General features: G+C 40.1%; 1 protein-coding gene across 2 annotated transcripts in view; it reads right to left on the bottom strand.

The window, feature by feature from the left end:
- The window catches only part of tenm4 (teneurin transmembrane protein 4), a 184,424-nt gene extending 157,696 nt beyond the window's left edge, over window positions 1–26,728 (bottom strand). For both annotated transcript variants that reach the window (XM_028573643.1, XM_028573644.1), the window contains exon 1: window positions 26,552–26,728. The gene's annotated coding sequence lies outside the window, so the exon portion shown is untranslated. The remainder of the gene's footprint in view (window positions 1–26,551) is intronic.
- Between the last annotated feature and the right edge of the window lie 532 nt (window positions 26,729–27,260).

The following is a 27,260-nucleotide window of genomic DNA, read 5'->3' as shown; positions in this document are numbered from 1 at the left end:
TCGCTCCGGATCTTACACAGAGTTTTGGGGGGGGGGGAGGGCATACATTACTGCACAAGACCGAAAGATCTGGAGGCAAAGGAAGACGTGACTACAAAACTGAACAAATAACACTTAATTGAGTCCAGTGTGATTGAACGCTGCAAGGCTAGGATGGCTTCCATATAGGTTCCAGATGGCAGGCTGTTATTTCACTGTGACCTGCTAATACTGCTGGATTCGATGCTGGTAACCTGAGTGTCCCTTGGGCCCCCCCGGCTCCTCCACTGCACTAAAATCAGGGCCAAGCTTCCTCCGCTGTTACTCCGCAGGTTTACTCAACTTGGAAAGGAGGAGTGTTTGGATATGGTAGTGGAGGAGGGGTGTGTGTGTGTGTGTGTGTGTGTGTGTGTGTGTGTGTGTGTGTGTGTGTGTGTGTGTGTGTGCGTGTGTGTGTGCGGAGGTGGGGGTTGTGCAATAGTGCTGGAACAAAGCATGTTAACACCATCTCTGTGTTTAACAAGTTTGGAAACAAGCAGGGGTTTCCTTCAAATCCTCATCGGAGGGTGTTTAACCTCCCCTTGACAGCAGGAGAGAATCCCGGAGTTTACGCTCCTCTTTCTTCCCTGTGCTGCCTCACATTAAACGGACTGAAACACGCTCAATTCTGTCATCTAAATGTCTAAGATATGGTACACGTCAATATCTCTCATTGCTAATTCCTCCTATGAAATTAGGAAGAAACGCATAGTTCGACAATGCACCTTTGAAAAGCCCTCCCGTTCGTGCAGTGCGTTTCAGTGTTGTGTTAACATCAAAGTACATGTGAGTGTCAAGGCCACCGCTGACTACTCCAGTAACATTGGTTTTGGCTGTTGTCCAAATATAGGCTTGTCCTTTTATCCTACCTCTGTTGTTTCCTTAAAAGTTTGCCAACCATTTGCATTACACTCTAATTTACATTTAGAGTTTAATCCTTGCTATGAAAGCATGCAGACAGATGTGGCCCTGAATTGGAGCAAAGAAGTGAATGTAATGAATACTTAAATACAAACATATTACTTAAATCAAACAAACAATTACAGTTGTATAGAACTTACACCTGGCACTGCCCCAACTTAAAAAGCAGAAGGATAAAAGAAGCAGTGTGGCAAAACCCCTTTAGATAAACTTACCTACATGATGCAATTGTATGAATTTAGACTAGTAGCATATTATGCTTCAAAGTCAGGTAATTATGAATCAGTCCCCCCAACCTCTGTTTCATAATTGCCTTCATACTCGATAATTCTCGAAAATTGCAACCAGAATTAAGGTATGTCAGGATCAAAACTATGCATGAAAATAGCTTCTCATTTATACAAGTTCTGTGGAAAAGGAAAAACACACTGGAGAGGAAATGTCATTTTTCAAAGGCTGGATATTTGAATTGAAAGTATGTTTGGTATATGCAAAGATGTATTTTAATGACACAGCAGAGATGAACCTCTTCTTGATTATCTTTGTTACTCACGACTGTTTCAGCACTAATAGTGACTACCACGACACATGTAGAAGGAATTTGACACCCTCTCGGGCCACCTTAATTAAGTTGAATAATGTTAATAATCTTGTATTTGGCTGGTTCATTTGCTCTTTCACCTTCAACACAAGAAAACAGAATGCAGATTATGTTCACCGAGTCCAGATTGATCTGTTCTTATCCAATGTTGAAATTACAACATGAAGTCGGGCAGATCATCACTCACACATGCAGTTCACACCACAACAACTCAAGAAATGAGACAGGTACTTCCTACAACTCCGCATTTTTAAAATTAAGTGTGATAGGCTGAGGAAGATCTACAGTAAATCTTCATAATGCAGCATGATGTTTTGTACCAGTTACAAAGTAGCCTATACTCTACTACAGTACTGTATACACAATACATTTGTTTGCTTGTGGATGCTTAGTGCAATACCACATATATTTCAATATACCGTTTATTATAGCCAGAATAGATTTTTACATTTCCCTGAACATCTTTGCATATGAAATGATTTGTTGCCTATTTTCTGCACTTAATGTAACCATACCTATTCTTAGGCCCACAAACCAGACTCCGGTGATCCAGATTCCTTTTACTGAGGCATTTGCAGGTCCATATGGTAGAATAAAAGGCCAATATCAATGACTTTTTGGAGGAGAGAGCTATTTTAAGCATGGTTGAAGCACTTTTGTTGACTTATAATGCATACTGTATAATGCAATATTTTTTTTCTATTAAGAAACATCTCTGTGAGATGATTGATTTGATTTTATAAGTGGGAGATTTTATCGGTGGCTCCTTATTAAAGCTACTTCTTTTATGAGCAGCAGCTTCTCTGAGAACAGATCAGACGAGACCTTGCTGGCAGAAACAGGCCCGATATCACTATCTATAACTTAAAGCTTTAGTACGTAACTTATTGATATTAATGAACGTCCGTTACATTCAAGCCATTGCCAAAGGAGTTGCTACAAAGCTAATTAAGACTATCAGCTCCACACAACTCTCTCTCTCCTCTTTTTGGGCATGAGCTGCTTGGCGAACATTACAAATCAACTAAGTGATATGCTATGACTATTAATATATGAATTAATGTAGTTGAGATCAGCCCTCATAGCCCAAACCGTTCAGATTTATTTTTCTATAATAAGGCAAAAACCTGCATGTTCTCCCCGTGTCAGTGTCCTGTGACAGTCCAACAACATACAGGTTAGGTTAACTGGCAACCCTAAATTGCTTGTAGGTGTGAATGTGCGCATCAATGTTGGTTTGTCTCTATGTGTCAGCCCTGGGATTGACTGGCGACCTGTCCTCCAGGCTAGGGTGTACCCACTCAGCCTCTCGCCCAATGTCAGCTGGGATTGGCTTCAGCCCCCAGCAAGGATGAGCGCTTACAGATAATTGACAGATGGATGGAACAAACACAGTTATAGACCAGTCTAGGGCCGCAACTAACTATTGTTTTCATTGTCTATTAATCTGTTGATCATTTTCTCAATTAATCGATTAGTTGTTTGTTTTACAAAATGCCAGAAAACGGTGAAAAATTTGGATCTGTGTTTCCCAAAGCCCTAGATGACGTGAAAAATGATGAAAAATCTAAGATATTCAGTTTACTGTCACAGAAGAGTGAAGAAACTAGAAAATAATCACATTCAACGAGCTGCAATCAGAGAATTTTGACTTTTAAAAACATTGACTCAAACTGATTAATCAATTATCAAAATAGTTACCGATTAATTTAATAGTTGAAGACGAATCGATTAACAGATTAATTTTTGCAGCTCTAGACCAGTCTCACTGATGTTGGGTATAAATACATTAAATGTAGTTTATTTTGCCATGCACTTTGTTTTTAGGGAAGTTAATGCTTAGTGCTTTCATACTCAAACTTTCATAGACATAGATTTGTTTTCAACCCACAGCGCAACACAGAGTCCTTGAACTGACGTTACCACATAAAAATAAATAACTAAAAGAGGAGTTATGAGCTTTTCAGCTGACAGCAATAAATAATCCCCGCTATGGGTCAAGCGGTGTATTATAGCACAGCAGTTTCCCTTACTATGATATTCTTCCAACTCAGCACTACAGCAGGCTTCCCAGTCCTGATCTAAATCACATAAGCTCCTTCAATGTTTCTGCTTGTGTTCGGGCTCAAACTAAAACATTTCAGGCACCTACGGCGCTCTACTCACAGCTATGAAGGAGCTGGCCTTCACCCTTTTCATATGTTCTCCTGTCTCACACTCTTTTCACTTTGCACATTTTATAAACACAGATATTAGCACCACATCTAAGGCATTGGTACCTACGGTAGTGTTATGAAGAGCAAGCCTTTACTCGACACGTACATGCCTTAGGGCGTTTTCACACCTGTAGTTTGTTTGCTTTGGTCCGAATCAGTTAGAGGTAGTAAACTTGGAGCGATTTGCCCTAGGTTCGGATTGGTTTGGTTTGGTTTCACACCTGGAAAAATCCAAGCCTACCAAAATGCGTCAGTACAAATCACGCAAGAACGTCTACTCCTCTTATTAAAAATAAATTAAAGTAAAGTAAATACAGGAAGAAGGTCCTGTGTTCTGGACTAGTGCATATTTCTTGCATCGCCATGGTCAAACCAGCTCATTTCATATAAATGATCAGACATTGTTTCGCGAGAGACGTTACTACGTCTGCTCTGGTCACAGAGACGTCGCTCTGCTCTGCCGGTGTCTGTCTCCAATTTTAGCGGCCGCTGCTTTGACCACGGAGATGCGTGCGACGGACGGCGAGCTTGACCGCAGTCTATTTCTGTGAGAGAAACACTGCAAGCTGCTACAGTTTGCTGCTCTGCTGCATCGCAGATTGCTAAACACACCTGACTACAGGAGACATCAGCTCAGACTTGCGGAGTATGTGTAGTCGGTGCGTTTCGAGTACGGATCACGTTCTCACCACAAATGAACCACTCCAGAGTTTGATAGAAAGCGTACCGAGACCACCTCTTCAAGAGGGTCTCATTACGCTTGTTTGGTCCTCTTTTGATGCGCACCAGAATTCGATTGCCTCGTTCTCACCTGCCCAAACGAACTTTACCAGCGATTCAACCGAACTAAATGAAGCAGGTGTGAAAGCGCCCTTAGTACCATCTGGTCTTTATTGTTTCTGGACGTGTGCCACATTTGTAAGTCTTCTGAAATATACCGACCTTAAGTTATTGCAATATAGAAACTGACGCAAAAGAACCAATTAACAGCTCGACCCCAACAGATAATACATTGATTCAAAGAGAACTTATGCATTCAAATACAATACTGTAGTAAATGTGCATTAACCTTTAGAGCCAGGTTGAGAATACTCATATCTATGAAATAGAATCAGGTGATAGTAAGATGTTGTGTGATATGATGCATCAAATGCATAACTGGTTGACCTGTATAACACCTGTTTTACATTTAAAGTGAAAAAACCAACTTGCAGGTAACAAAACTGAAATAACGGAATAATTCATTCTATGTGTAACATGTCCCCACAAAATGATTACTGTGACACATTTTGGCTTCATGATCATTTGCATACATCAGAGCCTATTGATTACCGTCACTATTCAGATTAAAACTGAGAGAGTACTTTTTTGCGGGGGATAGCAAATTTCCCATGCTACCGGCCCACTTGGCCCATGCACAATAACTGATATCTTTCATGTTTGCTTTATATCACTGTTACAATCCAACCAGAGCTAAACTTAAGTCAGGAAAAACTGGAGGAATGCAAAATCCCTGTTTTAAAATGAACCCAAAAAGCAAGAAAGCATTTCCACCAAGTCGTTCATTTTACACAACACTGCATTGAACAATGGGAAGCCAAGCGATAGAGACATGAAGCAGTGTGTGGGTGGCAGAGTGGGCAAAGAGGGAAAGACAGAAATGTGCCAGAGCTCTTTCCCTCCTGATTAATACAGCTCTTTATTTTTATATATTCAGAAAAGTAAGGGACAAAATTGAGGCAGTTGATTTACTTTCCCTAATCTTAAGTTGATCCAAAACAAGTAGTCATTTTAATGGAGCCGCATAGACTACTGGCTAATGTTTAAACCTCTACCTGCAATGTGGCATTTTGACAGCATATTTCTCAAATCAGCTTCTATTGGACATGTGTTGGGAGCAGCCTGTTGTTCTGCTCCGACCAGTAGCAGCTGAATATGGAGTGACTTTAACAATAGATTCACAATAAAAATGGTGCCACGTGGCAATCATGGAGATCAAGAGGCTGCATCAAATAGTATCCACTATGTTACACTAGAGCACATGAATACCTGGCATCACCAGTGAAGCATATAATCAGCAGGTAAAACTGCCAGATCACCAAAACTAACATATATAAGCTGCACTAGGGCTTGGCAATATATCGATCATATCGATATTGTGATATGAGACTAGATATCGTCCTAGATTTTGGATGTCGTAATATGACATAAGTGTTGTCTTTTCCTGGTTTTAAACGCTGCATTACAGTAAAGTGATGTCATTTTCTGAACTTTACCACTCTGTTCTACCTGTTCTTTTATTTACCTTTACCCACTTAGTCTTTATAGCCACATTACTGTGCATTACTGTGTATTGTGTAAATATTTTGTAGAAGCACCAACTGTCAACACTACAATATCGCCGCAAAATGGATATCGTGTGTGTCTTTTGTGTTTGGTCAAAAATATTGTGAGATTTTATGTTCTTAACATCACCCAGCCCTAAGCTGCACTGACGGATTTTGCAGGTTGGCAGGACAAAAGGCAGGAAGATGTACATGTACAGTATATCCATAAACAGCTCACTCATATTTACCGCTCTCCTGGTATGCCATCTATTTTACTAGAGTAAGCGTGGGATGGGGCTTCTTCTATTTTGCAGTGCCACTTTAAGATTACATGTATGTATGTTTTACATAAAAATACTTTCTGCAGCTTTGAATGCTTCCAACTTGAAAAGGCTGCAAGGGCACTTGGGAGTCAATGGGCATGCTGTGGCAACCCCATTAATTATTCAACAGTGCACATGTACTACATATCAGAAAACAGCAAAATACTTGATCATGCAAGTATAAGATATTTGAAAATGCACTGTGAAATCCAGAATATGTTCTCTGATTCAAGAATACAGTGCGTTATTGTGCAAAAGGTCACACGCCTATGCAGAGGACCATCAAACGGTCTCTATGCTCAGTAACTTCCTGCAGCAGCGATGCTCAGCTTATTTGTGTTTTATGCCCTAAAGGTTGTTCAATTAATCAACGCATTAAAATTACTGTTACAGTAAATGTAGAACATTTTGAAACACCACTTGTCAAAACAGATCAGATGAGATATACTCAGGAGCTGATGTCCACTAATGCTAAACGCTTCCATTGAGGAAGAAATGTTTAAGGATTCGTTGACATCTTAAAAAACTCAACACATCAATGCTGGTGAAATCATTTGGGCAATTTCTCCATTCTCTGAACATGATCAGCTGTAACTTTAAGTAGGGTTAGATTCATATTTAAAGCAACTTTGCACTGAATCTTATATGAAGAAAAATGTATTTAAGCCTACAGGGAGGGTTTGATATTCAAATAACTAAGAGTGCGCGTTACTTATGTTGAAGCATTAAACTCTCTGATGAACTGCATGTTTACACAAGTGCAATAAAATAATCTTATGTTACGTTATGCTTAGGGACCGCTCGGTATTTATGGAATGGACCACCGGAGGAAAATAGGGGAGGGTCATGTCTTTTTATTTTTTGTTGAGGGGAGGGTCATCCAAAAACTTTTAATCCATTAGTTCATATTTTAGTTCATATTTAGTTCATAGAAACAGCAACATTTCAAAGTGGCTTGTTTGGTGCATATTTTTCCATGTAGCCCTCAGTCTCGGCCCTCCTTCGCCAGATGGGTCTGACCCATGAGTTTGCTGGGGGCAGGGGAATAATTGCATTGTTTAAAAAAATGAGTGGAATAATTACGTCTGGCAAGACCAGATATTTTATAAATATCTTAAATAACACAAAACAACTAAATGGTGGTAGGTAATACATCAGATTTCATATACTGCTTTAGTAAAAAAAAAATATTACCTGGCTGACGATGGGAGCAGCAGGACGCAAAAAACGAAAATGACTGTTGCACTATGTCTGGACACCTTGCCATGCCAAGGTTGCAATAAAGGTTTCCTAAATGCCACATGTGATGTCAGCTTACTAATTGATTGCGGGTTTTGTGTAGATTTGGACTTAGGTTTATTCCACTTTCTTTAAACGGCGAAGTGGAGGAAGCCTAGTGACGAGTCCATAGCAACCAGTTTGTGTGTTGAATGTTACCCAGAGTGCCTTGCTGAATGGTGTTAATGTTTTATTGTTTTATTTCATGTGAATACTAGTTTACTAGAGGAGTAACTTAGTATTTGAAGTAATGCAGTAATGCAGGAAGTGTGCATTTAGTTTCCATGCTTATTGTGTTTCCACAACATTAGTTAGTAAATCTACTGAAATGGCCACCACACCATAACAGAGGAGTGGGATGAGTCAGATGAGAAAGCAGAGGTATAATCACATATGTCAAAGCTGTAAAAAAAAAACAATGGGAGTCTGTATATCTTTACCAAGCGCAAACCAATGCAGAAGGTATCGATAAATTGCTGGTGGAGGGTCATCCCTTTTTTCCAAATTGTTTTGGAGGGTCATAGAATAATTATTACTGGAGAGGAGAGGGTCACGTCTATTTTGACTAAAGGTCCCAAAACTCATCCGGTGGCCCCTGAAATAAATAACATAATTCAGTTATGCTATCTATATTTTATCTAGGTGTACATAAATATCAAAACAAAAAAATAGCATGGAAGCAGTTGGTCCTAGCTTCATTCCACAGGCAGATAAGCAATCTGTCGTCTTATGCATTGTGACACCTGGGTACTGCGGGAGATACAGCACACTGTCATCTCACTTCAGCACAGACAAAAGCAGGCAGTGCCCGCACATCTCTCAAAACCTCATGTTCATCAAATGTATTTTCTTTTCACGTATCCTAGACCACTATGCTTTACACTTTTAATGAACTGTCACTAAGTATTATTGCGCACAATATCTTTTCCAGAAATACCTACATTAAGGCTGTTGAACATGTTACACAACCAAAATAAGTGTCCGTCTTCTGTGAAAGAGCTCAAATTGAAGTAAATAATATGCCAGCCCTCTGAGCTTTCCCAAACTCTGCCATTTAGATGAACTCACTGAAGAAGAAAAAACACTGGTCGTCAGTAACAGTGTTTTTATTCAATTTCACAAATAAAATAAAAAAAATGCCGCTTAAGACCCTTGGGCCTGTTTGAATTGCCTCCTGCTCCAGCTCTGTCTTCGCCGTTTCTCTTGCTCTCTCTTGCTCTCTCTCTTCATCGCAGATTTTAAACTCACACGCACGAGCACGCAAGCGCGCACACACACACACACACACACACACACACACACACACACACACACACACACCACATAAGCTGCTTGCTGCTTATATTTCAAAATATGCAACCGTGCCATCCAAAAATAACAGCTGTTCTGGACAATTTGTTGTTGTTCTTATCCATGCCGCTTGAAGATGTGACATTGCATTAAATTCTTTCCAAAGCATTTGCAACAAAATATGATAGCAAAAATTCTTTTTGCAGTTGCATCAATAGCAATGGGAACTTTTATGTAGGTTTTCATCGGAGCAGAATGCAATGCAGCAGCAACACGCATCGAGGGTGAGTAAGACGCGAGTTTCTCACTTTGACGGTCTGGCTCAGCTGTTGCCTATTGTTTGCCCTGCATAGGCTACTTATACAACCCACATAAGACCTCGGCAGCTGGAGATTTAAAAGTGGCTAATGATATGCAACTGTAATGTTGTTTTTTCCATTGGTTTTATATTGCACGCTTCAGTGCCACACTAACTTCTAAAACTGCACTGCATCCTCACAGCAGGGGGGTGACCACGCTGATGCACGACATACCGCTCCTTCTTGGGAGAATGGCTAAGCCACGATGGGTTCCTGCCATCAACAAAACTCTGTGGACGTCACGGATTGGCGCAGTATGTGGACTGTGTGGATACTCTGTATATATTTAGATTTCAGTAGGTTTTTTTTTGGTTGTTGGTTTTTTTGTTGCTCCAACGTAATGTGTATTGAGTCTCTGTTCTTTGGAGTTTTGTTTTACTGCTACATTCCTAGTTCTTAATTTGGTCTAACAGATAGTAGCATCTCTATTTTCTGATTCACCCCCTGCTATGTGAGCTATTACAAAGTGTTCTGTACGTGTAAATACTTAAAAATAAAAGCCATTCAGTGGAGAACCAATAGAAAGCTTTTATTGTGAAGCTGTCGCAGACTGACTGCCAACTAATTGTTTGTTAGGAACATCTATATTTGGATATTTTAGTACTTTTCTGTTAGCCTAGAAATCTAGACGCACCCTAGCGGCAGCAAATGTAATTTTGCAGCCAGGGTCAGTCTAGCACCTCTCCACTGGCTTGCGAGCTGGAAAAACCAAACTCTGGTCAGGCCAATCACATCGTGTATAGAGTCGGTGGGCGGGCTTATGGCTGCTGCTGCTGCTGCTGGTGAACAGCGGTCTTTGGAATCAGCTTTGGCCGCGACTCTGGAAGACTTGGAGTTCAGCTTTTCTTTGAGAAAAGAATAAAGAACGGCACTGAAGTCATTCTTAAAAAAGGAAGATGTGTTCGTTTGAGTTTTGCTGACCGGATACGGCAAAAGTTTAATCTATCAACTTGCGTTGCTCTGGTTGGTTTTAGCAGAGGGAATTTGAAAGACAACCGTTTATCCCGCCCCTCGGACTTTGTCAGTCTACTTTCTGTTGCTGCATAAATGTAAATATTGCAAGGAATGAATGAAAACAATGCAGCTACAATTGCAGCGGTTACAGGAAGAAGTGCAGGGACTTATGGTAGTTTGCACTACTTTATCTCCATCACATCACCAAAGTAAGCAGTCTCCTGCCTTTTTTTGTGGAAACAATGGCAGTGCTGTGCCCGCATTGTGATCATGGTTGCTCATTACCTGACACAGTACAGGAGCCCAGCCTGATGAATATCTGCCGTTAGAGAATCCACTATCTTTTTTAGAAAGAGGAGCGTGGGTACACTAGACAATGGACTTAACATTCAATGTGGCCATAGTTCCTCTTATTAGCTGCTTTGCTACAGTATGTGCGATCTAGGAATTGTGTTGATATTTTGCCCGGCATTCCCTCTAAATATTATGAAAGAACATCTCCATCTCGACTCGCTTAGTACAGAGAATATATGTGAGTATGGAACACTGTATTACATGTTGTTATTATTAATACACAAGCCTTTCTTTTCATTATAAAAGCCAGGGCTGGCATAGTTAAATGGTACATTAGGAATTGTTCACTATTTATGTACAGTACTCCTGTATAGCACATTGGGAACAGCTTGCCTAGACAAGTGGTCAAGGTAAATATTCCGTTATTCCATATATATTGTACTACAGTATCTTAGCATTCCACATTGTTGACAGTGGATGCTTTCATGAAAAATGGCTTATTCCAAACACAACTCATACCCAACAACCTAGTTACAAAGAGCTATTTGGTATAAGCAATGTTCTATTACATCCAAGTCACATTGGCAAGTTGATTTCTGAACATGAATACAATAAAAATAAGGGAGCCTGAAGAGGATTTTGTGATCTTAATATTAATAACAAATGTATACAGATAGACTGCCTTTGCCGTTGTTTTTATCGGTTTTCTTTGAACTGAAATGTAGCAACCTGATCTCAGGCCAGAGGGATTAATGAAAAAAAAGCTTTTAGAAGTAAAAAGATTTTTGTCAACTGATTAACACCCTCATCTTGAATCTTAAATACACTGCTTGACATCAAAGCTGCTCAATTTTACACCTTACCACACAGGAATTATCTCCTCACTGGTGTGAAAATTCCATTAATACAAATGCGTTTGGATACCATAAGCTGAGAGAACTAGGCTTTTGCATAATGGTTGCCATATTCAAAGACATGTCTGTAAATGCAACTGTTTAATCAGTGGATAAGAGCAACTAAATCATGTCTGCATGTAATGTACAAACGGTAACACTGGGGAAAAAACTAACCAGGCTGTAATAGAAAATTAAAGACAATTTCATTTGGTTCAGCAATATTAATGTGGGATGGGTATATGAAAAGAAATGTGGAAAAAATGTATAGATAATTGAGAGAAATATGTCTTACAATGTCCTGCAGTTCAGTTTAAATTGGCATTCATAGGGTCGCCTGGGTAGCTCACCTGGGTAGCTCACCTGGTTGAGCGTGCGCCCCACGTACAGAGGCTCAGTCCTTGCTGCAGTGGCCGCAGGTTTGATTCCGACCCGCAGCCCATTGCTGCATGTCAATCCCCCTCTCTCACCTTTCCTGTCTTAAGCTGTCCTGTCAATAAAGGCCTAAAATGTCCAAAAATAAATAAATAAAAGAATTGCATTCCTGGTTTTGGGGAAAACAAACGTCTAAAAGCAGCTCCACAGACAACCTCAGGGCATAAGTCAAATGGTACATATTGATAATGTATCAATGCAGCCTAATGAAGTGACGATGCAGTCCACTGGTCAATCAAAATGTAAGTAATTCATGAATGGCTTTGGATAACTGACAGGTATGAGTGTTTTTTTACTATACACGTGGCATATTACTATTTAAAAGTTAATCTTAGGAAGTAATGTATATTGAGGAACCCCATGTAGATTTATTTTAGTTTATTGTAACGTCAAAATTCTGCAGAAAAACAAGGATACAGGAGATGTCTGCACATGCTAGAACAAAGCCAATATCACTGCTACTGTTGACATACACAGAAGGCACCCAGAGAGCAGGCCAACATGATTCTGATACCTTCCCTCTAGCTTTAAAACCGAGCCCACTACAGCGTCTTAAAGACAGTGATGTTGGCCCAGATCGCTGGCGGTCCTGTAGGTCCCAGAGGGTTCAAGTTACGTTGCGATCCCTATTTAAGTATTTATCAGCAGAACCAGCAGTCAGGACCACTGTTAAACGTATATTGCATAATGCACAATATGAGGGCGACGCTGTGTAACTCTACTATTAATATGACATGATAATCACTCACACAAACTGAGACTTATCAACTAAACATCTGTCTATCTGTGGCATCCCGGTTCACAGCTGCAAACATAACGGCCAACATTTACAGAGCTACCTATAAAGCCACAACCCAGCAAAAAGAACAAATATAATGGGTTCCTCCTTGGAGCACTGAAAGATTTTGCCATAAACTCAAATAACTGACTTCTCTCTTGTATAACTAACAGTTACACTGTAACTTATTCCATGTGTATGGTGGGGAGATAGTTTCTTCACTCAGAGAACCAAGCAGTCCCTCCAGGATTTTGCGATGCCGCGATCGCGCCAATTCACGCAAATTCAACCAATCACCGTGAATTTGGTGCGACTCGCAATTTTGACCAATCACCTGAAGTTTCCAACGACTTCAACCAATCCATGCAGTCCCACGTGCACTCTGAGAGCCACTGACCAAGCGGGAGTGAGAACGGGTTGATCATTTCCTTGTTTCTGATATGAAGACGAGACGTGCGTGACTCGAACATCTCACATTTACTAACAAAACGTACTGCGAAAGGCCGTGCAAAACATTTCAGACATTTCCTGCCAACCTGTATACATTTTAACATCAATGTATGCTGTAACGTTTTTTCACTGTGCTGCCGTTTCAATCCTGCCGGCTCTCTGGGCTGCACACACACTCACACAAACACACACACGGTGGATGCAGGAAAAACCGGAGATGAGACGACACAATGACCTAAACTGAGGATAGCTACGCTCGTTATTGTAAGTGCAATGATAAGTTAAAGTCCAATAAGTAACTTTACTTTATCAAACCGTACGAATGTGTGTCCCAGGTCAGGATAGGAAATTAACTAACAATGCAAAGCGCAACAAGCCACTGACACATATGTTCAAATTTGATTAAATCAATAAATTATTATTTTTTGTCTTAAATCCACCAGCCATTTTCATATTATACCAACATTTGCAGCATCCTGAGTCTTTTTGGTAAGGTTCCTAGGAAATCTAGGAACTTAATTTAAAATTAATTTCTACTACTTTGATAATAGATGCAGAAATTACAGTGTGCTTTTTCAAATTCAGTGTCACTTTTGAAGATGCAACATATAAGGTAAACTGACAGCCCCATCGCTGTCATGACAGTAAAAAAAAAATATATGTATTTTGTTTATTGTATTTGTATATTATTTTTCAGCCTGTTTTATCATGACCGTTTTTAATTGCTCTTTAATGTCTCATGTAAAGCACTTTGAATTGCCTTGTTGCTGAAAGGTGCTAATAAAGTTAATTAAAAATAATTAATATCATATCGCAGCAAACGCTGTCTGCGTGAAGTTATGAAAAACTGTAACCACACTTGAAACCACTTTATCGGCATTTCCGTGACTCACTGTGACTTCAACAAAACTGCAGAGCCGACGCTGCTCTGCGTGTGTGTGCGAGTGTGTGTGTTTGTGTCGGAGCACCGCTCTCTGTCAATTTTCAGAGAGGACAGATAAGCTTGCGCTTACGCGCTCTCAGGTACCGAAATTTCATCATTTAACGTGTGAAAAAGGGGGCAAATTTACTGGTCGCACATGTGCGACTGGATGTAAAATTCAGTCGCACAATCTCAAATTTTATTGGCTAAATGCAACCATTTGGTCGCAGTCTGGAGCCCTGAGGTTACAACATAACTAAGTGTTTTCTGGCAGTAGTTGAGACCAAATGTTTTGTACTTGTAATTTGTCATTATACAGTAGACAGAGAGAAATGAAGCTTATTTTACTGTTGTTTCACATTGATTACATTACAAGACAGATGCTATTTTCTCCTCCTCTGCATTTTATTAATTGCAGCACTAAACAAGGAAGTAGGCTACTCTAGTATCGATTTATGACCATTATAGGACGAAGGGTGAACATTTCTCATGTTTAATATCATTAAAAGTAAAGGCCATGGTGAACTGCACACTGCAGACACGTGTGTGTCTCGGCCGAGAGAGAGAGAGAGAGAGAGAGAGGCGGTACTCTCTAACGTTCTAACGCTGGGTTTTACAGGCAACTTTTTTCTTCCGCTATCGCTCTGTAAAAGTAAACTTGGAGTCAACTTTGGAAAACGCTAACTATGCTAATTTCAAGGATCGTCAAATTTCGTCAAGTTTAATCTCACGAGATCTCGTCACACCTCTACTGATAATGCATTGAGCTGGGCAATATATCGATATTATATCGATATCGTGATATGAGACTAGATATCCCCTTAGATTTTGGATCGTAATATGGCATACGTGCTGTCTTTTCCTGGTTTTAAAGGCTGCGTTACAGTAAAGTGATGCCATTTTCTGAACTTACCAGACTGTTGTAACTGTTCTATTATTTGCCTTTACCCACTTAGTCATTATATCCACATTATTGATGATTATTTATCAAAAATCTCATTGTGTAAATATTTTGTGAAAGCACCAATAGTCAACACTACAATATCGTTACTGTGTCGATATTGAGGTATTTGATCAAAAATAGAGATGCACCGTAGGGCGTGGAGGGATGACACCAAAAACCAAAATCACTTTTTTTTTGTTGGATATTGGATGTGAAAAGAAGGAAATGGTTCTAGCATTGCTCTTTAGATGTGGTTGAATTTCCCACACCAGGAGTAATTTATATAGTTCTATTTTATAGTGATCCATTATCTGTTCAAAACATGTTCTATGTTCTGTGCAAAATTTTTTAATAAATATTTGTGTGTGCTGTAAAGTGGTTAGAAAAAATGAAATCGGAATCGGCTAAAATCAGTATTGGCTGGCCTAACTCAATGAAAATCAGAATCGGCCTAGAAAGTTGTAATCGGTGCATCTGTAGTCAAAAATATCGTGATATTTCATTTTCTCCATACCGCCCAGCCCTACTTGGATGCAAGCCGGTAACAACAACATTCAAAAGCAGCAAAGAACAGTGAAAATGTGGCAGAAACTCGACCAAATGAAGGTGACAAACACAAATCAACCCTTTATACTTGAGGTCTCACACGTTGCATTTAGTACATTTACAGGACAGTGCAATGGTATCCTAATTTCTGACATTTTTTTCCTATTTTTGGCTACAGAACTGTGCCTCTGAATGTGGCCCAAATGTGTTTTGCTCACTGACACTTCGGCAGGCTGGATGTAATGCCAGCATTGGGGCCTAACTGGAGCCCGAACAATCACACTTACAGCAGTTGCGACATTTTCATGAATATCAATTCATTTCCTTTGTATGACTATCAATACTGCTCTCACAGATAGTTTTGAATGTGTTGTTCTCTCATAGAACCAATACCTGCATGTACTGCAGAGAATGAAAGAAATACAAAGAAAGCAAACACTCTACTCTAAACACCTATTAGCATGCCAAAACACTGTGTTGCTGCTTAGTCTTGGTTGCATGCAAGAAGTGCACCTTGGCAGAGCAAAGTCAGCAGCAGCCAAAACCTTCCATGTATAATCTACATTGCACGGCATGTGGATAAACAGGCCAGTGTGAGATTCAAGTACTCTGATTGCAAAAAAAGTAAAAACCACAATAAACAGATTGCAGACGCTTTAGGTCAGACATGAGGTTAGTTGTCAGATTATTAAAATATGTCTGAAATAAAAAGGCATACTTATCTGAGAGTAATCACATCATGTACTGTATTTTTGCAATTTTTTGAGAAATGAAATCCAGAAAATATTTCCAGTCCTGCTGCCAGGATGACCTGAAGTTTCAAGTTGCTCCAAACATTCTCCTCAAATGAACCAGCACATCTTACATTTCTTTAGAGCCGCCTCCAAGTGCTTTGAAAATTGATCAGTCATTTAATGTTTTGGCAACTTCTTCCAATCATGTATGTGACTGTATTTCGTTATGGTGGTGACTGAAGAACAAATCAATCAATAACTAAACAAACAAAACATAAAACCCAACCGAAGGTACTGGTTGCTGGGTCACAGTTTGGTGAGGGAGAGGTCAGCAGACTCTGCTTCTGTTTTCAGTGATGCCATTTTATATTTGAAAAATGAGGCCTGCCACTAAATGTCATCTTCCCACCTCTTTGTCATCTCATCACTCTTTTCGCAACTTGTCACATTGAAGTCTGTGACATGAGCAAACTGTTAGCTTCCTTCCAGGCATGCCACTGGGTTTTATTAATATTTATAGAATAACAACTAAAAGCCAGCCCCCCTGAGAGCTATCACTCCACTTTGCTGCCTAACACTTGCAAAATATATTGACAACTCCTTTTCAGTACTTCCCTGCCCCTGAAAACCTTCCTACGCAGGTTTCAAAAATGTCAGTTTCCTGCAAAAACAAAGAAAAGACTTTTACTCCCATTTGATTTAATAACTCACACAACTGGGGAAGCTGAAGTCAGTTTTCAAAGCTGGGGTTGAGAATTCCTATTACTAAATAGAAATAATGAGGCACAACCATGACCTCATGCCATGGATGTCACCCTGGTGTTTGGTTGGATGAAGAGAACAGACCCTGTTGGCAGCACTCTGATGTCTCAGACACAGCCAGCCAGTTTGATCCAGTTTTCAGGCAAAAGTTTGGCCCCGGACCTCTACAGTACAGAAAAAAAAAATCTTCTCACATCACTTGTCTCTTGTCGAGCTTAAAACACTTGTTCGGCTGAACCTTGACGTGGAGTGACATGCACATGGACATAATCAAAGGCAGACAGTTTCCTTCGTGAGACGCTATCTGAGTGCTTGGATTAATGAGACACAGAATACAGACCGCAAAATTATCTCTTTTGGCCAAATAAACGTTTCCAGAGGCACCCTCATGGCTACAGGCAGACTATGCTATCCCATGATACTGCGGTTACTACAGTATGATCACCAAGTGTACTTTGGTGTTCAAATTAACTTTTTAGCCTAGCTTAGGGCTGGGCAGCATATATGAGACTAGATATCGTCTTACATTTTGGATATCATAATATCGTAATATGACGTTTTAAAGGCTGCATTACAGTAAAGTGATGTAATTTTCTGAACTCACCAGACTGTTCTAGCTGTTCTATGTTTGCCTTTACCCACTTAGTCATTATATCCACGTTGAACGTGATTATTTATAAAAAATCTAATTTTGTAAATATTTTGTGAAGGCACCAATTGTCAACCCTACAATATTGCCGCAATAGCGACGTTGATGTATTTGGTCAAAAATATCGTGGCATTCGATTTGATATTTGAGCTCTATCCTATTTAATTTTAAAACATACAGTTTGAGAGCTTATCCCTAGTTTTCTTTCCAATTAGGCTTGTAAACGTGTATATGCCCTTCTTATGTTGATTCCTTAAATGTCTAAGCCTTAAGGGTTCAGGTAGCAGCTGGATTATGAACCCCTGTGTTGTGGGTGTATTTTAAGGTAGCTGATACTTTATCTTACAGACATCCACGAGCTGAATTAACATGCCTTCAAGCTGCACATCCAGTGACACAAAACAAACTGGGTAATAGGGAAAAAGGAGAAATTAACCTCCCAAAAAAGGATCCCTTTAATCATAGCTAAATACAAATAGGCTAGTATATCATGTTAAATAGTTATATTACTTTGTAATAGGGCAATAAGAAATTAGCATGATATCTGACAAGAATTCAAGTACTGTGTTAAGATAAACCTTACAAATGGTCTGAAATACAGAGTACATTTTTAGTGGGCCTCCCCCAGTCATGTCTGAAATTGACAACACAGCCTAGAACCAAATACATGCATAGTCATTAATGTGTTATGATCGTATAAAAATTGCATGTCGTTTGTCCATCTAATGTAACCACTGCCACATCCATGAATGACCTCCAGATGAAATACTGGCAGTTAAATTACAGCATATTACAAAGATTTAAATAACCAAGATGTATAACATTACGGTTATCCATATCCAAACATTCATGAGTTCCTCTTGTTAATCAAACACAGCTATGCGTACGGCAAAAGCTACACAATGTTTAAATAATCAAAACAACTTTATTGTATTGGGGTTACTTAATAATAAAAACGATTTCATGCACTATACACAGCTGAAACATCAGGTGACCAGATATCAGCCATGTTTGAGTCAGACAGGACTCCTTCATGACACAGTCATGCACTTGGCCTTTTCACATCAGGGTAGTAACAAGATCTGCCAACATGTAAATTTTGAACAGAAACCACGAATGCAACACCCCACTGTAAAATGTTTGCATATCCTTACAATATCAGTTTCTTTTTTTAGAGCCACAGACCTCCAAACATCTTTTGCTTTTTCAACTACAAACTACAGAAGCAACTACTCCCTCAATTATGCAAAAAGAATCACAGCTTCTACGACAAAATCCTATGTTCCTGTGATGAGCTGACAGTTCTGCTGAAAATGAAGACATCCCGGCCGTTTATTAAACCCACCACTCACTGCTGTGATAGGGAAAATGCCACATTCACAACTCCATATCAGTAGAAGATCAGAAGATATCAACTTTTATGAGCTGCCAACACTCAAAAATTCCTTATCCTGCTTTGGATATAAGTAAGTTTGCATTGCCAAACATTCATTGTACAAAATGAAAAGTCCTGATAGTGCTGTAGCCATATTATCATATATTCTAACATTACACAGCCATACTGACTGCAGCCTTACTGTATATGTTGCTTTGTACTGTAACTGTAAATCACTAGGGATTAATTACCTGCAAATTAACTGCCGTTTCACTATCTTGCATAAGATTATCCAGGTCATGATGAAATGCCACTAGGGAGGAGGTTCTGATGGGAGGATTCAAAGATGCAGAAAAAATATAAGATGCCACTTTATTATTCCGATAGCTGCTAGGAATGTGAAGCCTGTCAGCTAAATCCCCATCATAATGTGACCTTCAAAAACATATTTTCTGTTGCTTTTTTTCCAAGTTGAACAAGAGTTGATCTTCAGTCATCAAATTGCTAGCTTCTTTATCTGCTGTCCATAGCTGCGGCAGGCCACAGTATATACAGAACAAAGGGAGTGGGGCAATTTGCTGCAGTGCATTTAACTCTAGTGGTGTAAAACACATTGACCCGACAGTTGGGCAGAGTCCGTCTGTGAGCAGTAGTTGGGAGCACTTTGAAATGATCAGCCTCAATTTCTCTCCATCATCTCGTCCGTCTTTTAATGCGTGGTGGGCAATCCAACATAAAGGTTTGTAACACTAGCAACGCCAATTCTGCTGTATTAGAGCAAATTGTTTGATGACATTTACTTTGACATTTAATTTTTCAAGCATTGTTTTGGTTTTAGATTTTCTGTGCCACAGGTCTCCATTGTATTTGCACATTTGTAAATCATTTCACTTGCATATTTGAGCAAAATCTGCCAAACACCCAAAAGTGTTTTAGTCACTTTCATTAGCCTTTAAAAACACCTCTTTTAAAGCGACCATAGTTTAAACTCACAGAAACAAATTAGCATGAGATCTGGCAAGAATTCAAGCACTGTGAACAACCTTACAAATGGTCTGTAATATCCAAGAGTACAATTTCAGTTGGCCTCCCCCAGTCATGCCTGAAATTGACAACACTAGTGCGATTATGATCTAGCCAACATCATCACCATTTGATTTACTGTACATCTCTGCAGTGCATGTAAACTACTACTTCTGAGAATATGGGGGATATGCTAAGAGAACAGCGTGCACCACTAAGTGCACCTGGTCATGTAAAATGGCCTTATGTTATTTGACTATTAACAACCATGCAAGGCAACCATCAGATCTAATGACCCTCCCAAAATGGCCGCCTATCCCATTACTGATCCAGAACCATGTTTAAAATTTGGAACACGACACTGTGCCCGTTGAAAATGTGTCTGTTTGGAATGGACCGATTGCTTGGCCTGTGGTAATGCTGCTTGTAGCATTCTCCAGAACCAAATAGTACCCCAAAATTACTTTGAGAAGGACCCCAAACCACTTAATATGAAACTCCACTGTATACCCTACTACTGACTTTCAGTGTACTTCTACATCAGAGGAAAACATTGTACTGCTACATTTACCTGACAGAGATCGTTGCAGATTCAGAATTAAAATCACAAAATATCACAATTAAAATGTGGAGTAATCAGACATTTGCCTCATGGACTCATGGCAGTGCGCTACCCATCCGGCCCGTTATGAGAGCTAATCAGCAAGTATCTGCGTTAGACAACCACCAGAACCGGACCAAGTAGAGACAGACTTTTTTCAGATTTTCAGCCGGCTCCAGACTGTGAGTGTGAGTGTGTTTGTGTGTGTGTGTGTGTGTGTGTGTGTGTGTGTGTGTGTGTGTGTGTGTGTGTGCGCGTGCGTGCGTGCAGAGAAAGAGAGAGTGAGAGAGAGGGGCGGAAAGAAAAGGTAGAAAGCAATGCAAATAAAGAGTTTTCGTTCAACTACATTTTAGTGTTGTCTTTTTCGGCCATGATACTGCATGTTGATATCGCCACAGTGAGTGAGCGTTTAATGGCGGCGGTGTTGTCTCGTTTCGTATTATTGTTAACAAAGTTAACACTACTGCAGAGGTTTTCATTTCCAAACATTGCCAGACCTTTCTGCACACTGCTGCCTGATATTTAGTGTTGGCAAATGGCTTTTTATTGAGTTTCCTCTTGGCGAAAAATAATAGACACGGAAAAGCCAGCGTTACATAGCGCCTTTCTTCCCAAAACCTTTTTCAACGCAACATTTGCGATGTTTCTGTCAAGATATCTGCTCGTGCTCCAGGAACGTAAAGAAAAGTTTGCTTGGTAGCCTATATCCAGCAATCATGTAACGTTGGTGCTGTGTGCTGCGTCAGCAAGTTTTTTTTGTTTTTTTTAACGTCAATTTTTTCCACAACCTTTATTGTTTGGACGTTTAGTTTTATTCACAGTTTTTGATATCCAATGCTGTCCAAATTGCTCCAAAATCCAAACCCCAAGTTCATCGGGTACCTAGGAAACCAAGTGTGAAGTTGGATGAACGGTTCATGAGATATTTCAAAGACAGACCCCACACACACACATACACACACACTCTTCCCAAATTATTAGATAGAAGAATAGAAGATTCAAGACAACTAATCAGACCGTAGGACTTGTTTTGGCTGCTCATACAGGCAATGCACTGTGGCTTTGTATTTGTGCAGCCCTGTTGAATGTACAATCGTTGTGAATTTCATAGATGACTTGTTTTTTAAGACTGTAGAGAAGGTTCAGGGGTAATTCTAAGACTGGAGAGCAACTACCTTGTTAAGTGCATCCACAGTTTCTTTAACCACTGTTCAATTTTCATTTTCACAACTGCCCCTCTAACCACTCGCGACTGAATCCGCTTCCTTTGGAATTCCTATTTTTCTGTCTCATTTTGTCTAAGATGTCATACATCTGAAGGAATGTCCTTCAGCCCTTATTATTACACACCCTGTTGTCAGACATAATTCTGAGCATTTCCAGAGTACAAGTGTTGGTGATCTTGATGTGTCACCCACACACCCACAGAAGTAAGGAATGGACCTACAAGGAGCAACAGCTGTAGCCAATTAGGTTATATTTCTTTAACAACATCTGTTCTATGGTTTTCATTTATTCATCCTTCACAAACGAAATCAAGTGGTGAAAAAACACATTTTCGTCCAATACAACGCTGGTCTGGCACCTGGTAAGAAACTTTACTTCAAAAATATATACAAAATTGAAAGGACTGTTTGCATTAATAATGTAAAAGATGCAGGTTTAATGCATTAACTGGGACTGCCAACAATGGCCATTACTGTAGATATGCTCTCACTTTGACTATCCCCCACTCTACTCTGAGGATGATGTTTCTGCTCTGTGAAATATTCAAGTTTTATGGGGAGCATAGCGGATTTTAAGAAAAACGTGAACAGGATAATGCTCTACTGCACCAGCAGAGTATGTAAGGATAACGAGTGCCACACCTGCAGATTGTCATTAGCTTTGGCAGCAATGAGAGTCATCTTTAAAATTGCTACATGCATACTATGAAATGTCAGACACAAAGGGAAGTCTGTTGCTGTGTGCCGGGAGGAGAAATACTACACTGTGTCTGGGGGGCTCGAGTGCACAATTTCAACCCCAACCTCACTCCTCAAGTACTTTGTTTGAGTGATTCTGACTTTCAGAGCACCAAACAGGTGTAAGATTCCAGTTCTTTGAAAAATGGATCTGATAGGGTTAGAGAAAAACAGTGAACGCTGCAATTCTCCAGGAATACAGAAAATGTGAAGACGCATCTAAAACATCCACGCAAATCTATGTTTAACGCTATTATTTCATTTTCTTTTTTTTTTTTTTTTTTTTACATATTTTTATTGGTTATTTAATGCTTTTATTAAGGTGACTTATCCCTTATCAAAATGCAAAAGAAAATCAAGTTTTGGGTTTGTTTAGGTGTGAGATCAAATGTTTCTTTGTTCCCTTCATATTTCCCTTCATTTTTTCTCTATAAAATGAGACAAAATACAACATTTCCAAGGGAATTTGGATTTCTCTTTGATGTGGTTTCCAATGTTTCCAGTGTTATACCATTAATACAGCAAAGTTAGGTTCTTGATATGTTTATTTTGGCGCTAACACCAAGGTGAAATTGACTAGGGGCTGTTATGCATTACAATTTCAGGCTCTTTAGTTATTTACTAGTCACTTAGTCACACTGAAAGAGCAAAGGCTCACAAAACGCACATACTGCATCAAACAAACAGAATTCCATGTTAAAACCCAGGTCAGGTTGACAATGGCCACAAAAATAACTTTACTTTTACTTTAGTTCTCTGCTTTTCCAATTTGAATAATGCAGCATATAAAAGCACACAGAAGAGATTTGTTGGAATGTTGCAGACATCAATCTGAGCTTTCTGTATCTGTATGTGGGGGGCTATCAGAGGCAACTGCACTAAGGAGGAAAATGGTGATTGCAACAATCAGTTGGTCACTTGGTAACATGAAAACACATGCTTTTGATTTCTGCATTGTTCTCAACTTATCACACAAAGTCTGGAGCTGTGCGGTCAACATTTAAAAAAAATAAAATAAAGCTGTGTGTGTGTGTGTGTGTGTGTGTGTGTGTGTGTGTGTGTGTGTGTGTGTGTGTGTGTGTGTCTGTGAGAGAGGGTGCAGTGCCCAGCTTTCATGTCCAATAAAGTGGTGTAATTGTGACAGCTACCCATTAGTTCTATGTGTGATAAATCACAAGATGATAGACTGCAGCTTCAACTAAACATAATGCTCCGGGCTAGAACATTCGACCTCTCCTTTGGTTGCACTGAATGCTGCTACGTTGAAAAAAGCAGGTACTTAAGGATCACCGACTGGACAAAGTAACAGGAAAACCTGATATACAATTTACATGTAAATATCAAATATAGTCGTTTTTAATTTAAGGACACAGAGAACAATTTAACGTTAAGGTTTTCTGTAATGCAAAGCAGGTTAATGCTGCATATCTTTTATTTCTAACTAACATGACATCGTTTATGTTGTCATGCTCTGCCCACTGAGCCACACGAGGATCACGGAGAACATACTGTAGTCTTCACCATCCACAGTATCTATTTCCCTCAATAGCAGCCATTCCCTCCCTGGATGACTATACAGTTTTCACAACAATTATTACTTGAAATACACAATATCCCCCTGGAAAACTCCAGAGGGACAGAGGCATTTCATTGTTTTCTCTCAGACATTGTTCTGCCCCCCTAAGCTGCCAACGTTAGTCCAAACACAACCATCGTTTATGGAATATAACAAGGTCCAACTGCCACTTACATGTCATCTCTCTTTTAGCAATCTTTCCTTTGGAGAATTAGCTGTGCGTTCAGTTCACAGTGAGAAAAAAAAACAACAAAAGCAGGAAAAACAAGCAACAGATTTTTCACTTGTGATCACAAAGAGAGGCTTCTTTCCCCTCTTATCATGCAGAGAACTGGAGCTGAGGCCGCTTCTCAGAGCTCATCAGCACGACAAAGACAACTGGGAGAATGCAGCCTTGTTCTACAAAGGTTAACCTCGGCAGGACCTAACAACTTCAGATTTTTTCATTTGATGACTCCACCAAACACTTAGCCATAGAGGACAGAGGGGTCCTGGATTCCCTTGGATTTAACCTCTAATATCTGAGGGCATGCAACCTGCTACGGCCAATGCTCTGGATGCCACTTGTAAGCTCTGGAAATGGAAAAGAAAAGACCCACACATAACAAAAAGTAGTTGTTTAGTGATTCTGATGTCTGCAGCATGTCCTGGGAAAAGTTGGACTACCAATACAGACTGAAAATAACCCAGGGTTATTTTTTTCAATTTGAAATAAATCTTTAAAACATTCACTTAGATCACGGTGGGAACTTTCTTGATTGACTTGTTTTGACACAAAGGTGTAAACTTTTCTTCAGTTAAAGATCGGTTCCCCTTGATTTACCATGTTAACATTTCACATGACTCTTAAGTATACTTTTGTTTATCACTGGAGAAATTCTCCATTAACATATAACCAACACCAATGGTCCATATTGTTGTAATGTACTGTAGCGTAAGAACCAAAATCAACCACCAACATGAGGACTACTACATCACTCCACTCAGAGGTGTGTGTGGTATTCTTACAACTTGGCCAATCGGAGTGCAGTGCTGGTTTAAGCTGTGTGTAGGGCCCCAACAATGACTCCCATGGGTCCTACTCACGCCTTCACTCGTCCAGCCGACAATGTCTGTGAACTGCAGAACATTGGGTTTCTTCATTTATTTCATCCAACTCAATGGGTTTGATTGTGACCCCACGTGATGATGCCGTTTTTAAGGCTCTGCCTCATAAATTTAACAGGACAAAGTCGTAAAAAAAATAAATAAAAACTAATCAAATTATGGTAAATTTAAAATGTAATGTAGGATGACTTTAATAATGGGACTGTAGTTAGTTAGTTATTGATTTATTATTCGTTGTGATGATGGTAAAACCACAGTATTTATTGGAAGGAGGCCCCGTTTGGGAATGGTATCATTTATTATTGTTAATATTATGCTGTAGCAAAACGATCAGCTATGCAGTTTTCCCTAAGCCCTGCCAAGCATTTCTCCATTTAGAACAAGAGCAGCAGACACTACATGATCTACTGGGTTGGTACTGCTACCACACTACGATATAGAAACTACTACAAAGTTGAATGTTGACTCACCTGTATAAAAAGAAAAATAGGTAGGGGGGAGGGGGGCTACAGTCCAAACCCCAGCCATAACAAATCTACATTTCCCCTTGTTACGCCTTTAAGTAAAAACAACAGCGTTTACAGGCATGCAACTCGCAACCTATTTAGACCCAGTCAGACAAGGTGTGTGTGCACATGTTCAGCCTTCATACAGCCGGGCACTTTAACCTACCTCTAAATTCAGAAAGCCAGTCCTCCCAGTCTTCATCCGTTATTTATGTACCTATCTCACATAATTTAGCGCGCTCTGCGGCCGTTCCTATTCCCCGAGCCTATTTTGAAAGGCAACTGTGGACTTGTTTGATCCCGTACTAGCTATCCGATGCACGCAGTGGGATGTTAAGGCGGTCTCCGAACCTTTTAGGCTGCTAAAAACCGAGGAGCAGGTAGGCTACCGTGCTGCGCCGTAAATCTCTCCCTGTCCGAGGATTGGAATAGCCGAACGTGCGGGCAAATGGGCAGATTTGTAAAAATAAATTATATAAAATAAGACAGCATGAGCATACAGTGCAAATGTAACAACAACAAAAAATAATGCCAAAAAAACCCCAAATAAAATACATCCGTGTGTAGTGAAACTGATCGCGGCTCCCTATGTTAGTTCTCCGTATACGCTCCGCTAACGTTACTGCATGATGCTTGTGTGCAGCTGTCTGTTTTTTTTTTCTTTTTCTGCAACACTGGCAAAATATCTCACTAAAATGAGCCTTACCATTCTGAAGACACATCCAATGTAGCAGGCCCGTCCCGTTGACAATTCACCAATATAGTCTGAGAAGCCCCCCAAAAAAGCCCTTATGCTTCTACTTGGTCTCCTTCTCCTCTCCCTTCCGTTTCGGTAGTACCCGGAGCAGCAGAGTGTATTTCCACTGTGTGTGCACGACGCGGTACGGCAGGGCACAAATCCTCCTCCTCCTCCTCCGCCTCCTGCTGCTGCTGTTCCAAGGTGCTGCTGCTGCTGTTCCTGCTGCTGCTGCTGCTTACAGCGCTCTCACAGAGCCACACATGGATGAGACAGGCAGCCGTCCAACACGCCCATTAGCACGCACGCACCTAATTGAACGCCGTGAAAATCCTTAGGGAGAAATATGTGAAATAGTCCCCGGACACACAGTGGGAGATAAGGTGCCACGCCAGCCGATATGCTGGGGGAAAGACTGCGTTGTCCCTCACGATTTACAATTACTGAGTTTAGAGCAGGGATGAGTGTGCGGCTGTGCGTGGTCGCCCCCTTCGGTACTAAGCTTATAGTCCCTCCAAATATCTGCCTCGTTCTGGTTTTCCTCTCCGTTTTTTTTTTCCTCCTTAAAAAAAACCCCGTTATTAACCTTCCACACATTGTTTTGTATTTTCTCCCCCACATATATGGAAGGCCTCTCCATCTAGGAAAATATACAAAAATGGCTGAACAAATTGGGGGG

Source organism: Perca flavescens, chromosome 3, assembly GCF_004354835.1.
Source record: "Perca flavescens isolate YP-PL-M2 chromosome 3, PFLA_1.0, whole genome shotgun sequence".
Lineage (NCBI taxonomy): Eukaryota > Metazoa > Chordata > Actinopteri > Perciformes > Percidae > Perca > Perca flavescens.
This window is presented reverse-complemented; position numbering and strand designations above follow the sequence as displayed.